Source organism: Melospiza melodia, chromosome 2 (assembly GCF_035770615.1).
Source record: "Melospiza melodia melodia isolate bMelMel2 chromosome 2, bMelMel2.pri, whole genome shotgun sequence".
Lineage (NCBI taxonomy): Eukaryota > Metazoa > Chordata > Aves > Passeriformes > Passerellidae > Melospiza > Melospiza melodia.
Genome location: NC_086195.1, coordinates 81,188,679 through 81,206,015, shown reverse-complemented (window position 1 = coordinate 81,206,015; position 17,337 = coordinate 81,188,679). Strand labels below are relative to the sequence as shown.

At 38.5% G+C, this 17,337-nt stretch overlaps 1 protein-coding gene across 2 annotated transcripts in view; it reads right to left on the bottom strand.

The window, feature by feature from the left end:
- Nucleotides 1-5,636, bottom strand: part of SGCG (sarcoglycan gamma) — a 106,042-nt gene extending 100,406 nt beyond the window's left edge. For both annotated transcript variants that reach the window (XM_063149035.1, XM_063149036.1), the window contains exon 1: nucleotides 5,487-5,636. The gene's annotated coding sequence lies outside the window, so the exon portion shown is untranslated. The remainder of the gene's footprint in view (nucleotides 1-5,486) is intronic.
- Nucleotides 5,637-17,337: the final 11,701 nt, after the last annotated feature.

Here is a 17,337-nt window from a genome sequence, read left to right as displayed (position 1 = left end):
ACCTCGCACTTCAGACATAAAAGTAACTCTGACCATTGCCAAGACACAGTAAATGGTTTACTAAAAGCTGAACCTTCTTCCTAAATAACAGAAGGCTTCAGAACCCAGTGTTGGTTTCGATAACAAGGAGGAGGCAGGATGTCTCTGGACTTCCACAATGGCTGCTATTGCAGTCTTTTTAAGACAAGTTACAATTTTTTTTCTCAAATTATCTGGGGAAGTTTGTTTTTGAGAATGGATGGAGAGATTCCAGTGAAATTTATTTAATCAGCCAGACCTTTCCATTTTGTTTCTCCTTCCTTGGTTGTTTAAGTGCTTCCAAGTTTTGAAGTCAGCACCAGAAAAAAATCTGAGTCCTTTTTATTTATGTGCATATGCACCTCTATATGTAAAAAATATTACTGTCTTCAAATTTCTGAGCAAAAATCTTCACAGCCTGAGAAAGTGCTGCATCCAAGAAAATCAAGTCAGGGAACCAGTATCACGTAATCATTTTTCACATACAACATTTTTCTCAAATAATGTTGTACATTAGTTTACAATTTCTCATTAGCAAAAAAATAATTTGTGAAAATTGACAGATAGTTACAGACAAAAATTCCTTGTTTCAGAAATCAAATAAATTGCTGGCTTAGAATCAATATATATATGTTATTATGTCATTTTTAGATTAATGAACAGGGTTTTCAGTGTATATTGTGTAATTTCTTCAATCTTGAGTTTTCCTCAAAACTCAAAAAGCAATCTACTTTTTCTGCAACATAAAAAACCATGTTTTTACAGTATCTTTGATAACAGCAAGGGTGTTCAATATACAAAATCCAAATTCCAGAGTGCTACTCTTAGAAAACAAATAGAAGTTACCTCTCCAGGTTTATACAGACAGGATATTATGAAATTTTCAGAATTATTTATAATAAATACATTCTCAGAAGTACAGAATGCTTAATGCACAACCACAAGCAAGAATTTATTTAGGTACTTCTGTATGACTCACATATACTGAAGTTTCCAAAAGTAATTCTTCAATTTCAGAGGGTGATACATGTAATGTGACTTGACAGCAATATTGATAAATATATTAATTTGGAACATCACAGTGAGTCAATTCAGTGAAGTAGAAAAAAAATAATTAGATGTTCAGAATCACTCTGTTAAAGCTAAGACTCTACATATTTGCAGAAAACAGGAAAATATAACAACAAATTTCATACTATGGCAATTTCATGAAAGACTGTTAAGGTTTTCAATGCCATATGCCTCTAAAAGAAAATAAGTTTTCATAACACTATTTTAGTTTTCCTCTAATGTTTTCATAAATATATACAAATGTGAAACTTGAATGACCCTTAGAAATTATCTAAAGCATAGTAGTCAATCAAACAGCTCAATAATTTGACATATTATTGCCCATTTCTTGGTAACTAAAGTTATTTAGTACATATAATTGTCAAAAACTAAAAAGTAAAACTAGCGCTTATGTTACCTTGTTAATTTTCATGAGGTTTGTGTATGGCATTTTAATTACAAATGGGATACACGATACAATTGCAAGGGACACTGCCCAGGAGTATTCTGAGCTGACATTCAGGATAAGGTATTTGGTCGCTCAGTAAAACAATTGTATTAAAAAGAATTTCTAAATTAAAAGGCACTTCCTTTCCTTTAAAGCTGTGATGTTTTGCAACAAAACCTTTCTTAAACAAATACACACTACTCCTGCTTTGGACTTCATAATAGTTTCTAAAAGACAATAATACCCATATTTATACACTGTTGCAATACCTGTGGACTGAAACCCATTATATTAGTTAATTAAGAAACAGTTTACATTACCATATTAAGAGAAGGCTCCCCTATCTTTCCTGATACATATTAATCACTTTATTAATAAGAGAAGCAACAAAGTATAGTTTTTACATCTGAGCATGACATTAGGACAAGGAGATCTAGAAGCCAGGACTAGAAATCTTGGTATACAGGACTAAAACTCAGAATAATGATGTTAAACTGCAGACATGATCCAGGAGAAAATTAAGATGCAATTAAAGAATGTAAATAGTTAACTAAAAATAACAAAGTGAGAAAATACTGGATGAGGACCCACAGTGTGTAGCTACTCTGGTATTTTGATGGTTAGAGTTACCATTAGTAAAAATGATCAGAAATACCATATTCCTGCAGAAAAGACAACATGCTACCTTGAACTGAAGCTAATCTTTACAGTTTATTTGTTGGCAAGGCCGCAGCTGTAATTTCCGTACAGAACATTCTCTACCTTTTGAATAAAGGAAGAAATTAGAGGAATTCAGCAGAAAATACAGAAAATATTAACTACCAGAGGTCTAAAAAAGGTGGCAAAGAAAGCAAAAATTAAATAATCAGGAGTCTTTCAGTTGAGAGGAAACCAACACCCAGAATGTGCATGCAAAGTGAAAGCTCATTCTGCAGGAATATTACTTGTTTGTAGTGACCAGAAGAAATCCTTTTCCTAAATCTAGTCCTGTCTTTTTACAGGTTTATCATATGTACTTCTCAGCACCTGGGAATTCAACTTGTAACTAAGACACAATTTTCTTTAGCCAGTATTTTCCACTTTTTATCAGTTTCTTGCTTCTGTAAAAACATTAAACACAGTTAACTAGTTTTACAATGGTATTATCTACTCCAAGCATACCAGATGGGTTTAACAACCAAGTAAAAAGTTTTCTATTATGGCTCAAGAGATGCCTTTATATATAGCAGTACAAGGACTGCAAACAACTATAAGGAAGAAAGCTGTATATGCAACCACAGTTTTCATGTAAAAGCAAATACCTCACCTGTTTCTTCATGTATACCTTTACCCAAAATCCTCAAGGTGTGTATTACCTTCAGAAGAGGTAACTTTGTTTTTTAGAGCAAATGTTAGTACTAAAAAACCAAACAGACAAGCCCTCTACCAAACAAAAAACCATCACAGCAAATAAAACCCCAAACCCTCAATTCCTTTTTTTTCCTCTTTACCTAGCTTCCCACACTTCCATACCTTAATGGCATTTTTATGCCCCCCCCTTGCTTCACCTGGCCATTTTCACTGCTTAAGATTTTGCACACTGTAAAAGAACATTTGTTGGACACCCAGCCACATTTAAACTTCTGACTTAGAACATGAGCTCAGGTTTTGATAGCAATTCCTATATTGCTATCAATTCCTGATAGCAATTCCTGTATGTATAAAATCTGGACATGTTATCAGAACAGATATCTTATTAGCAAACAAAGCATTTTGCTTTGGTATATTCCATCCATATTCTACCTCTGCACAGCTTAAGTACCAGTACTTCTGAGTCAATTTAACTAAGATGCTGATATGAATAAAATGAATTCAAATATCTGGTTACAGAACTGAGCACTAAATCCATAGGCTTCTAAATATTAAAACTATGCTAAAAATCCTAAGTTTGACCCAATGTCACTACATCAATTCATCCTTACAGCTTAGTTACATCCTAGCAGTGATTTTACAAGCAATATATTCACCTCCATATAAAAAAAAGAAACATTGAAAAGTTTGTCAGACAGTTCAGAATGACATCTCCTTTAATACACTACACATGCTCACTCCAATGCAAACCAAGTTTTAACTGTCATGCTGTCAAGAAAAATGATAATTCCCTAGTCATATCTTATCTTTCCAAGGAAGTAAGAACTACAGAACATTCTACAATAGAAAACTGTATCATAGGTTTTAATAAAACCTGCCGCTTGCATGAAAGCCCAGAGTTGTTGTATTTGAAGTTGCCAAATGAAAAAGAAAAAATAAAAAAACACAACCAGTGAACAAAATGCAGAAAAGTGGGAAGTATTTCAAGTTTTTACATGTCTATTCTTCTATTTCCTCACCCCTCTCTCAGCTTAATGCTATATAAAAGTCCATTAATAAAAGCCTGAGCACATGTAAAGAAGTCTTAGAGCCGCATTGGGTCATTAACTGTGATAGACCTTCTTAAGAGATATATCCATGAGCCTATTAAGAAAAGTCCTAACCTGAAAATCACCTTAAGTATGGTGCCTTATCAATGTTCAGGCATTACCTGCAGCAACAGATGTACATTGTAAAATCTAGGCTAGATTTGAATGCTCCCCTAAATCTGGCTTCAAACTTGTTCTATTAAAAACCAACCAACAAAACCCTCAAAACCAAGAAAATAAACCTCCAAACCAAAAAGCTACTTGTACTTTGATCTAATGAAATTAGGTTCATTGCACTTAAGTTTTTCTTTTAGATTTTGCAACAATTATTGTGGAATTACCTCAGTATTTTACAACGTGTAAGTGAAACACAGAACTGCAGCTCATAGTTAAGGCAGACTGTCTCCGATTAACCAAGTGAGTCAGTGCAGAAAATTCTCTGTAAGGGGAAACTGCCTCATTTGAAATGGCTTGAATCCTTCCACTCCCAGTGCATTTTGCAATGCACACATCTTTGTAGGAGGCTTCCCAAAGTACAGATTTTTTGATTAGTTATTTTTCCTTAAAGTGGTTCAATGTTGTATTTTTTGCTTTGTAGCAAAGGTACCTACAACCTCTGTGCGGAACGCTGCTCACTTTTGATTCTTCAAGTTACTTCAGAAGAACCAAGCAAACTACTTTAGTCTGTCCTTTATCTGAATTATGAGCAAAGGGGGAAGAAAATAATTGCAAAACATTTAAATTGGGAATTGATCTCCAACAGCGTTATGATGATTCACACATTTTACTCAAAGTTTCTGCTTAATCCACAAATGTTCAGTTAAAAAGCCCCAATGAAATGTGAATCAAAAAGAGCAGCAGTTGCATTTACTGTTACGTCACACAACATAACAAACCTACTGAAGTCTCAGGCGTACTGCTGTGCGTCCCTTTCCGGCAAGACTTGGCAGTTTGTTTCTCCTAAACATACCTAAACTGACACAAGCAAGTAGGTAAATTTCACAGAAGAGTAAGACGCAGCCATCAAAGATGTCGACATTACACTTGCAGGGATACTTGATCCTACTCTGCAACAAACCAGAGTGAAAACAACGGAACAAGTTGAGCGAACTGCTGGCAGCACGGCTCCTGCCACCCGGGGAAAGCTGCGGCACCCACTGCCCGCGGCAAGCAGACAGGCTGCTTCTCCCTCGCCTCGCTCCGTCCCGCGGTGATGCTCTCCCGCTTCTCCCTGCCCTCACTCCGCTGGAAACTTTCCGCGGGGCGCGGCACGGCCGCTGACACGGGTGCCGAGCCGCCGGGGCCGCCCTGCCAGCGCTGCGCGCCTCGCCCCGGCGGGGCGGCACAGCCTCGGGCACCGCGCCGGCTACCGGAGCACCCAGCGGGTCCTGCGGACACCCCGATGTGCCACCCTACCCCGCCTCCCTGCCCTCCGCCCCCCGGCCGACGCCGGCAGGACAACTTTCCAGGGGACGCTTGCCCTTTCCCGGCACTGGAAGTGTCTCGGCTCGGGCCGGGCCGGCAGGGCTTACCTGATGTCCCCGCTCGGCTGCAGGGCAGGGCAGCGTCCCCGCGGTCCCCTTCATGCCCGAGGGGCTGCCTCGCCCGCGCACACGTCCTCATCCAGCTTCCTGCCCGCGGGCTGCGCCTCCTTCCCTTGCCCGGGCGGGGCGGGCGCCGCTCTCGCGGTCTCGCCGGCGCTGCAGGGAGGGAAGGAGGAACAGAGGGCGGGCGCCAGGAGGAGGAGGAGGAGAAGGAGAAGGCGAGCAGGGGCGGGAGACGAGCTGTGCCCTCCCTCTCTCCGCCCCGGCTGCCAACCAGCGGAGGTAGAGCAGCCGCGGACGGGCCGCGCTCCCCGGCTGCGGGAAGCACCCGAGCTCCCCTCGCCCTCACTGCGCCGCGTCCCTGCCGGGCGTCCCCGGCTCTGGCGGGCAGGGCAGGGCTCGGTGGTGCCTCTGGAGGGCGCCCCGACCCCAAAGCTCTGCGCTTTATCGGAGCGAGCCGGCTCCAGGATCGGTGGCCGGGCCGGGCCGGGCCGGGCCGGGCCTGGCATCGTCGCGCCTCGTCCGCTGCCGGCGATGGAGGTCGGGGCCGGCCTCAGGGTGGGACGGACGGACGGGCTAGGGAGGGTTCGGGATGTGTGGCAGGAGCCGGGGCAGGACAGATGTGGTGGAGAGCGCAAAAAGAGCTGGGAGGCGAATGCCGGAGGAGATCGTGAGAATAAGGTCTGCACAGTTCAGGAGAAGAAAAAGGAATCGGGGAAGAAAGGAGGGAAACTGAACGAGACAGAGAAGAAAGGTGGCGTGCGTATTGGGAAGATGAATGATAAATGCACCTTTTCCTGATAAATTTTGCAGGAAGGGTGTTCAGAAAGGCAGGGAGGAGTGAATATCAATAGGATAACAGAAGAGTAAAAAGCAGTAGCAAAGGATTGTCGGGCAACTAAGGAGAAAATGTGTAATGTAAGTCGTCAAAGGCAGGTTTTGGGAAGGCGAAGAAACTAAGGAGATAAGGATTTGGAGGAAGCCAGAATTTTACTTGGCTTGGCAGGAAATACGTGTGAAACTTAGATGATGGGTACAGAGAAGTTAGTGACCTTATCCTAGGTTAGAAAAATGAGTCACTGAGGTCACTGAGGAAGGGATTTTACCTTAGAAGGGATTTTAATTAGGGGAAATATTCTCAAGTGGAAGCATTGGAAAAGTAGGAAATGAGCACTGCAGGAATTGCAGGGTAAGAAGGAACTCTGAGATCAAAAGAACAATTCCCAGCCTGAAATAGCTTGTGCATCTGAGCAGAAGGCACGAAGTTCTTGTTTGAAATGAGTGGTAGCATTGCTTCTATATGGAATAGAAATCACCCTGTCCAGAAACTTCTTCTGTAAGAATTGTGCAGTATATCTCACCATTTTCTGGCAAATCGTGCCATCCCACATGGGTAGTGGAGTGTTGGATTCAAACTCTCCAAACTAAACTCACCTTTACAACCAGTGTAGCAAAGTGGACCCTGACCAGCCAGGACTAGCAGTAAAAGCAATATTCCCTACAGACTTGATATCATTCTAGTCCTTGGAGAACTGAATTGAGCTTTAGTTTTTACCCAGCCCAGTCTGAAGAATGTATGGGCATGCCAATTCATTGCTTTTAGTGTCTGGAATGTCTACTGCCTCTTGTGTTGAAAATGACTTGAGATATGATGGGATACAAACTGGGGTACATGAAACTGGAGTAGAAATTACTAAGTGTACACTGAAATGTATCATTGAAGTATTTACTTTGGAAATGAGAGGAAAAAATGTTGAACATCAAATTAATCTCTTCATTCAGAGGGTAATTTATTGTTGGAATAACACCTTCTTTCATTGACCTCCTTCCTTTTTGTACAACACTCTGAAGTAGTTCTTTGGGTTTTTTTTTTTCAATCCGAATTTTATTCTGGTCCATTTTAACACCTTGAATCTCAGCTATTGTGAGATAACTGTAGTGAACTGCAGTAAATTTATGTCCGGCACAAGGCTTGTGTTGTATGATGATTATAAGCAGAATATTGTAAGCACAGGCTAGTCAGGGTATAGATTGGATTTAAAAAAAAAAAAAGTATCCTAGCCTGCTTTGTGTAGGACTATGTAATCTGTATCTTTCCCTTTGGTTTTCTGTATTCATTTTGCTTCCTGCCCTTTATTGTGCAGAATCTTCATTCTTCTTGTGGCTTATCAATCCAACCACTGTAGTAATGTCTAAAACTAATTGTACATGTTTTGTGTATGTAGAAATTTTTATGGGAGTTTGGTTAACAGAGATCTACCAAATGATACTTTGGTAGCCATCTCTTGCATAAAAATGGTATGCCAGTCTGGACTTCCAGGTGCTGTTGTAGTATTGGAGAAAATAACGATGGTTAAAAATAAATGTTTAGCTGATTTTTCAATAGAGTTGAAAGTCCTCTGGAAGTTACCTGTGGAACTGCTGCTCAGGACTGGTAAAAATCTAGTATATATGAAACAAGGTGATCAGCATTTTCAAGTTATTTCTGAGCTTTTTAATTTTTTTTTTTTTTTTTGGGTAGTCATTATGAAAATCTGTAGCTAATCAGGAAATCTTTTGTGAAAGACCACTGGTAGCTGTTTGCTACCAGCTTGTATTGTGTGTAACAAATTTCTTCTAGTTCCTTGAACTAGAAGTTGTGTCTCAATTTGAGATAATGTACTGCAAATTATTGTCCTGGATACACTAGCAAGTTTAATCAAAATCAGTGGAAAATTCAGTCATTTTCGTAAAAGTGTGTACTTGTTAACAAATTCTATACTTGCTAACATAATACATAATGTACATGGATTTGTAAATCCAAAGTATTGTTTAAAAATTATTGGTATGGGTAACATTCTAACAGTGATTCTTTAATCACTGGGACAGAATTAGAATTGGATATGTTGATCACCTAGATTAAATGGTATTAATAACTTCTGCATAAAAATCTGTTCCGTAGAAAAGGAAATATTGTATTATGGATACCAGCTATAAACTCCCTGAAGAAAACACATTTATTTTGAGTGACTGTCTATTTTCTTTTTGAAGGCAGATTGCTTGTACAGAATAAGCAGTGAGTGAGATATAAATGTAAAGATATTTGGGTTTGTAACAAACTGGCAAACATGTTGATAAGTTCAGGTTTGTGGCATCTATACCATCATGTAAACAGTTGAGTTCACCTTCTCCTCCCTCACCTGTACCCACCCCCATCCACCCTTCACTGGCCATGTTGCTTATGTCTTTTTTTGGATTCCTACTCAGCTGTGACAGAAGCTAAATAACTTTCCCAATAAAGAAACTCAAGGTCGGAGTTGGGAATAGCTCATACTGATGGCATGGATCCGTCTGTACTCAGCTGGCTCATAGCAGCTTAGCCATTGTTCTGCAAAGATGCAGCCTTTGGGTTGCACTGTGACTTCTCACTGTGCAGTCATGTGCCATGTCAATGTTAACCCACCAGCATAGCCCTACCCTTCAAAAATTGTATACTGGACCGTGAAATAGCCCAGTTGTCTCTGGGAAATCTCTGTGGCTCGTGCTGCAAGTCTGATACCATTGTTTAAGCACTTAAAAAAAGAGCAATGACATCCTTCTCTGCTCCAAAAAGATCACAAACCAAACAAAAAGAAACCCTAACAACAAAATAAAAAAATACCCCTAGAGTTCCTAATATTTTCAGGGATTATGGCTGAGTGATCAGCTTCCTTCTGAGAAGAAAAATCTTAAGTTGTTTTATGAGGCCATCTCCCTGGACACCATCCAACTGTGTAAATTCAAGTCTGAAAAATAGAAGGTGGTCTATCTCAGGGCTAAAGGATCCAACAGCTTTTGTGTGGATATGTGTTGTATGACCTGCTTTTTCTGTGAGCACCTATAAAAAACATAAAGCAAGCCCTTGATAGCATATTAGCCCCTTCAAGAAATCCAGGGCTTTTTCTGAGTTCCGTGGTCAGGTATTGGTAACAGCTTTCCTTGAAATCCAAGGACAGAATGACAAGGCATTTCTTCACATTCAGGCTCAGTGTCCATGAAAAGAGCCCAGCCTGGGTATAAGCTCCAGAGGATTGGAGCCCATGGGAAACCTTCATTTGTGAAGGCTGTGCCTCTTATAACCCTGAGCTCCTGAGAAATTCATACCTGTTCCTCTTCAGCTTTTCTGTTGCCCATTTTATTCCTTATACTGCTTCTGGAATCCATGATTGTGTCTCAGAGTTGTTGGTGCTCTTTGTGTAGTCAACAAAAAGCATCCTGAACATTCTGAAGACTGTTTTTGAAGATTTCTGGCTACTCCTAATAACTCAACAGCCACTTAGGCAATAATATCAGGATTCATTTGTAAACTGGGATCTGAAGCCTTTTCTGGCACCTTCTTCATTGCAGGGCCCCAGAGTGTTGGTATTGGCTCCTTTCAATGCAAACCTTCTAGATCCAACCAAGAGGAAACACAGACAGGATAGCTTCCTTGGTCATTCCTGGCAGACAGTTTTTTGCATGCCTTCTGTGCCTCCTTTTTTTCCCCCTTACCCCTGTTAAGATTTTTTTCCTCTTATATTTGAATGTACACTTCCAAAGATTTCTTGCTTCAATGCAATTTTACTGTAATTAGTTCAGACTAAGAATTTTGCTTGTCTTTTTGTACCCTTTAGATATGACCAATATGAATGCACTGTTAGCAGAATGAACACAGTTCTCATTTCTACCAGTTTTGTACCAATTTATATTGTATTATTTTCTTCTCAGTTGCTAGTTAATATCTTTTTTTCCCTCTGTCTGTGGAGAAAGGGATAAACTAATTAGATTTTAAATGCCATATTGCAGTTCTAAATAAGGTGTTACTCATTAAAAATAACCTTTTATTAGGACCCATTTTGTCACAAAATGTCTTGTCGGCCATGCATTGTCCCTAAGTAAATCTTTTAACAATTTTTTAAAATTTATTTTTTAATTCTACCAGCTTAAACCAAATCAGTCCGTGATGCAATGTACCTGGATAAGTGTTTTGGCAGTGTCATGGTAAAGGTGGTTCATAAGCATGAAGCTTTGTTTCATAAGCATAATTGTCTCACAATGATGTATGGTAAAATAGTGTATTATATTTTAGCTGGTCAAATATGACAACTAAGGCTTTTTTTTTTTTTTTTTTTTTTTTTTTTTTAAGTAGGACTATTTCCTGAAATTATTGGAATCTCTTTCTGTAGTCATACAAAGAAGATGGATCTCTGTTGTAGATATTCTAGCAGTGGTTATAAACAAGCTCTTTAATATCCTCCTGAAAAGCAGGGTTTAGAATATTGTTAACTGGGGTTTTCTGTTTTGCTTTGGTTCTGATTTTATTTCTTCTATCTAAATTATACTATATCTCTTGCCAAATTGCTATCAACATGCATAAGGCATAACAATTTTATTTTCAAATCTTTACTGTCAGCTGAATAATGTCCTTTCATGACACTATGGAAATGTGAATTCCTTGGAGGCTTTGTAATAGTAATCAGTACTTTTGAAATTTCTTTTGTGCTGTTATTCAGACTCTAGCAAGAATGTCATACGGCCCTGAAGAGGAAAAATTTTGTTGAGCCACTAGTTCTTGTCTCATCTAGATGAATTCATGCTCACTGTACGTCTTTTAAGCACACCAAGTAATGGTAGTAATAAATCTGGTGCTTCAGCTGTGTTACTACACTGAAATGTTATTTTACATCATTCTTTTACTGTGCAGTAGTTGTGCTGGAATTACCTCAGCCATCATGTCTTATATCTATCATAAAATTTTAAGTTTAGTTTATATTAGTATGTGTAACTTTATTTCACTTTTTGCTTTAAAACATATGGATAACACATGTCCCAATAGGGAGCACAAGGAAAGTAAATAACAATAAAGAATTAAAATATTGCTAATTACAACCATCCATATAGAGACAAATGAATACGTAATAGTGCTATCATGAACAGGCCATGAATTCTATCCTATTTGTAGGCTGTTAGAAATGTATACTACTCTCTTCAGCTGCTGTACTGGATATATTCAGTTTTATATGTGGCTAAATATTTACAACGTGCACAGTTACTTTGTGCACAGTAATGCATTGGGAAGTCCTTTAATAGTACCTATAGATAAAACCGTTTAGAATAGTCCATGAGAATCACTGCTCAGGTCTTATTCCACAATCTCATGCATCGAATAGTAATGTTCCCTTTTTGCTGTGCCACTACTTCTGTCCCAACTCAAAAAAGAAAAATTTGGACTGTTATGAAATCCCCAAACAATTTAGATTATTTCAAAATTGCTTGTTCCCATTTAAAGTAACTTTCACCCTTCAGTCTTGAGGCTATAATGCTGTTTGGAACTCTATTCTTCTATGAGATGTTAGTGACAGAGTGCACCCTAAATTGTCCCCTATCTACTTATAGAAGAATTGCTAATCTATGTTCTTACAGAAGTTCAGAAAAATTCTGAAGTTAGATTCCAGTGTAGCAGGTCACATAGGACTTCTAAAGGAATAAAGGATTTTCTGAGAGCCCTCAGTCCTCTGTTTCTGTCATTCTGAAACATGATGAAGAGGCACAGATAATTTCCCATTGAAAATGAAGGAATTATAGTAAATGGCAACCAGAATAAAATAGCTACTTTAGAGTTGTGGCTACCTTTGCAAAATTGAAGCCCAGTTCCATGAAAATACAAAAAATTTCAGGAACAGTAATTGAGATGAAATAGCCATGAAGAAAGGCACTATGAAGTCATAGAACTCTCTAGTGTATTTTCTCAGTTAAAAAAAGAAAAAAATATATCATTTTAGTATTTAGTGCTTTATTTTAGTATTAAACATATTTTTTTTTCTCAAACAAAATACAGTTATGGCTTTGAAAAAGATGACCTAGTAGATCCTGATTCTGTGGAACTAGTGCAGGATATAAATTTTCTTTGCAAAATGTAAATTCATTTAGGATAAATGTAATAGAGGTGAGAGTTGCTTATACAGACATAATGTAGGGAAAGTGTTTTAAAATCTCCTATAAACTCTCACTACTCCCAATTCTGGTTCAGTTTTTCAGTCCTCAGTGTTATTATAGGCATAAATGTAGTTCCTGAATAACTTCTTATTTCTAGGATCAGCATTCCTACTGCTGAGTTTGTGAGCATGGTGGTTTAATTCTATAGAAGTTCTGAAGAGTGAAGGAATGAAAGGCTAGATATCCTTTTGTGGGCAGTGTTTCTTAGCTCTCTGCTTAACCTCTGTGTAATTTTGGATTTCATTATGAGAATCCTATCTTTGATTGCACATTGCTTGTGCCTTGTGGAACCTAAAGCAAGTTCCTGTATTTCAGACCAAGATATAGTCTCTTTTAGCTATGAAATCTGATGCATTCTAGTGCCAATGAAGTATGTGTATATCTGAAGCCATATTCTTAAAATTACCTTCACAGAGTAATTACTTCATTCATTATTTTTTAATGAAGTAATTAAATTAATTAATTATTACTTCGTAGAGTAGTTCTGTTCTAACAGGAGTTCTGAATGTCATCTTCATTAATTCCTTGCTCAAAGCAGGTCTAATTAGGTCAGGTCAGTGTGGGGTCATGTCAAGCTGAGCCTTAAACATCTCAGAGTCTGTAGACAACCTCTCTGTTCAAAATTTGGATAACCCTCAGGGTAATTTTATCCCCTTAATATCTGCTCAGAATTTTCTGTGTTCCAGTCTGTGTCTGTTTCCTCTCCTCCCACCCCAGTTCACCTCCAAGAAAAGCATGTCTCCCTCTTTATGATATCTACTGGTGAATTCAACTTGACTTGCATGAACACTATAATGTATCCACATTAGTGGATATATTCCAAAGTGATGAGGGAGACAGAAGTCCATTATTTCTACAGGCTACTGGGAGAAACAGAGCTGCCACTTTTGCTGTGTGTCTCTAATTGAAGCGCTTGTAGTTCTCTGTGCAGAACTTGCATGTTGGGTCCTTGGGGCTGTTTGATCTGTCTCACTCCAGGTCAGGTAGGATCGTGGCACTGAGCTGTGGAAGCCAAGTTGCTCTGAGTATGTGTAGGCGCAGGACTGCTTGTGAATAGAGGGCATTACATCAAATCAGGAACCCTGTAAGATTAGGTGCACCACTGAGCCACAGTTTTGTCTTACAGCAATGTAAATGTTATAAAACATGTCAATTGGTCATCTGTAGGGTCCAGTGCTCTTTGATATGCCCTGGGGTATCCTACTCAGCATCCTGCAGTGTGCACCTTCCCTCCTTGTCCTTTGTCCTATATGAGTTTCTTGGACAATGTAAGACAACTCAAACGACGTTAGACACTTGTATGTGGATATATGCTTATCCCCATTGTGTGCTTTTTGGCTCCTGCTCTAAGGATAGGACTCAGTTTGAGATTTAGAAACCTTCACACAACTGCCCATCTATATGTAACTGTAAACTAAAGGTTTACACTACCATTATTGTCAGGGGAGTCCTGGGACTTGACTCACCTGCTTACACAGCCAACTGGGCATGCTGTACTCTGGCATATCCTAGGCAGCCATGGGATCAAAACGGTGTGAGGTGGGATTTGTTGGAGACAGCTGTCCTGGGGCAGCAGCTGGAATCGAGTTAAACACCCTGCTGGATCTGAAATTGCAGTAAACCTTTTCTAGTTAGCTGAGAACTTGTTATGTGCTTATTTCTTTCATCCCGTTAGGATATAGGTGGAAAATTTTTTACCCTTTCTGCTGCTTCTGCTCCACTGTGCAGCAGCATGTCACCCTGCTGTCACTGTTCAATTATCACTTAATTGAAAATTGGCTTGATTATGAATTGCATGCTTATTAAAATCAATTTAAACATAAATTGCTATTCAACAATATACTTTGATGTCATTCAATGCTATTAGTAAAGATGCTATGCTTTTTTCATACTTCATTGATGCTTATTTCAAACCAATGAATAAATATTTTATTAAAAAGTAATGGAAAGTACTTCTTCCTTATACACAGTTGTTGTAGCAATGAAATGTACTTTGCAGACCTTTTTCTCTGGCTTTGTTAGGTGCAGTTGCTTCTACTTATCTTTCTTTGGAGTTACAAATATGAATGTATAATGCATCTACTTTTTTATATAACCATAGTTTTCTCTTTCACAGTGTGTACAACAATAAATCATCTCATTAAGTAATTGGAGGAATACATAATGAGCAACTTTGGGATATAAACTTTATTGTATACATGAGCTGAAGGCTTCATAACTATCCTTGAAAGAATTTTTTGACTGGTGGGATTAATTATATATCACACAGATGCCTGTCATACATTCTGTTTACACTATAGGGAAATGAAGTAGGATAGCTAATTTTCTTTTATTCTGTTAAAATGCCAAGGTTTAATTAAACTGCTTCAGCTTAAGGGTTGCACAGCTACTTTCAGCTGTCAGCATACTAGAAATTGATTTGTCATTGCCTACATGCCCAAGAAGACATTCAGCAGGCATCGTAATTTCACTCAAAATAGTTTTTATTAATCATAGCTGTTTTTCAATTTCTAAAATTTGTATGAGAAACAGAGTATATCAAAATAAGTTTTGGCCATATGCTTAGGGAGAAAAACAATGCAAATGTCTGAAATCTCCACTGAGTTTTGAATTAACATCTGGGTTTTGCTTTTTATGTGAGATTTTTATTACACTGAAATTTCATGCATGTTGGAACATTTTACATAACCATTCCAGTTATACAAAAACAATTAGACAGCATCATGAATTAGCAAGACAATTATGAACAATAAAAACATAGTAAGAGACAATGAAAACTAACTACTTGCTTGCAGCAATACATACTTGCATGTAGTGTGTAATAACCACAATACAGAGGATTTTAAAAAATGTTGGCAGAAGGGACATTAAGCTTGCTTACTTCAAGCACTCCACACCCAACCTTCAGTGATGTGAGAAAAACAGCCACTGTGCTGAACAAGAGAATGCAGCCATTACTGAATCTGCATTTCCAGTGTTAAAACCACAAAGGCAAAAGCTATATATATAAGAAGGCCCTTAGTCCTGTCTTAAGCACTTGGGGAAAAGTGGTGTTAACAGAATCCTTTTTCCTCCACCGCTGTCTGAGTTTGCAGCGAAAGCCCCAGCTGAAGTCTGAACACAGCGTGCTTCCAGCATGCACACAACTGCCTGGAGTTTGGTGGTGTTCCCTGTCAGCTTCTGTGCTAATGAGCATGTGAGGTTTCACACAAAATGTAGTAATTTGCAAGGGAATAATTGCAGAAGAGGAATACAAGTAAAACAAGTACTGTCTGCATGGGGTTTACTCCCTAGGTTGGGATCTTGTATTAAGCTCATTATTGGGATTTCATTTTTGATTGAACCTTCCTGTTTTCCATTTCCCAAGGGCAGCTAAAATTTTTGTAGTTTCTGTGGCTGTTATCAACACAGGGTTTCTGAAAAATTCTGTATCTCATATGGCAGGAGAACATAAAAATTCTGGCATTTTTAGTCAAAGAATTAATGGCTCTTGATCCTAACCTATAATTTAACTATAAATAAGGTGTTTTCTTTAGTGGTAGAACGAGGATAAAATATGTGACTTAAATCAGAGAGGAGCTGGTCTGAAGCTGTTTCCCATCCAGTCTCCTTCAGCTGACTTAGAGGCACCTAATTCTTTCTGAAAGGTTGAGCTTGGATTATCTTACCTACTTGTAGTTTGTGCTGCCTAATTTAATTTGTCTCTTGCTTGTCCTGCAAGCAGGCCTCTCTTCTTGACCCTTCCCTGATCTGAGAATGTGGTTTACAACTAGCAACAACTTATTAATTGAGCGTTAAGATTTTATGCAGCTCTCATTGGGGTCTGTTTGTGGGGGGGAGAGTGCAAACCTCTAAGAGTGATGTGAACAACAGCAAGTATAGTATCTTATCAAAGCCTGGTGACAGAAAAAATTAATTTTAGCAAACTGAACATAGAGTTCTAGGATATAGTTACTTATATTAACTATTAAAGGAAGGTAAGCTGAATCTTCAGGCAGTACAGTAATAGATAAATTTATAGTATTTCAATGAGGTAAGGGGGTGTAACCTAATACATTCCTTGTTGGACCTCCACCAATTTTTTTAAAATATATACATAGAAATATTTAAAACCATTACAATTGCATAGAAATTGTGTGCAATGCATTTATTTTGAGAAGCAAATGGAGTGAGTGTTTCTGAATATCCAATACCATTTTGGGAGGAGGAGCAGAAAGTGGATCATCACTTGGCATAAACTGGCGTGGATCTTTTCCTCTTATTGAAGGTGACACTGCTCAGAATGTGAGCCATAGACTTTAGACATAGAACCTTAAACCAGAAGGGAAAACCTTTCCTTTCGTGTATGCCTATCAAGCACTTCAATGATTCTTCATTTGAAATAAAAAATCTTCAGCTGGCATAACACACTTTAAGGTCTCCAAGTGAAATTCTTACCATTGTTGCATGATTTGTGGAAAAGTAAAGAACCTTGTGTTTTAATTCAACAAGGTTTGTCTACCACACTTGGTTTCTTTTAAAAGCATGCACTGTGAAGCTGAAAATACTTTTTTTGGGAAATTGTCTTCACTTTTCTCCCTGTCATCTGCTTCAGATACAGTATTATTCATACTCATTCATGCAGGGATGCACTTAATAGGCTCGCAGGAAAAGTGTTCATTAGTTGATTGACTGTAACTTGATTGCCTGTGGATAACATTTACAGGTTTATTTCCTCATTTCAGCAAGGAGTTGAATCTGCCACACCTCAGTCTTCATAATTAGGAATACAGTTTTTACTGTCATGAGGAAACATTCATACAATTATAAAACATTCAGTGAAAAACATTCAGCTGGCGATGTGTTC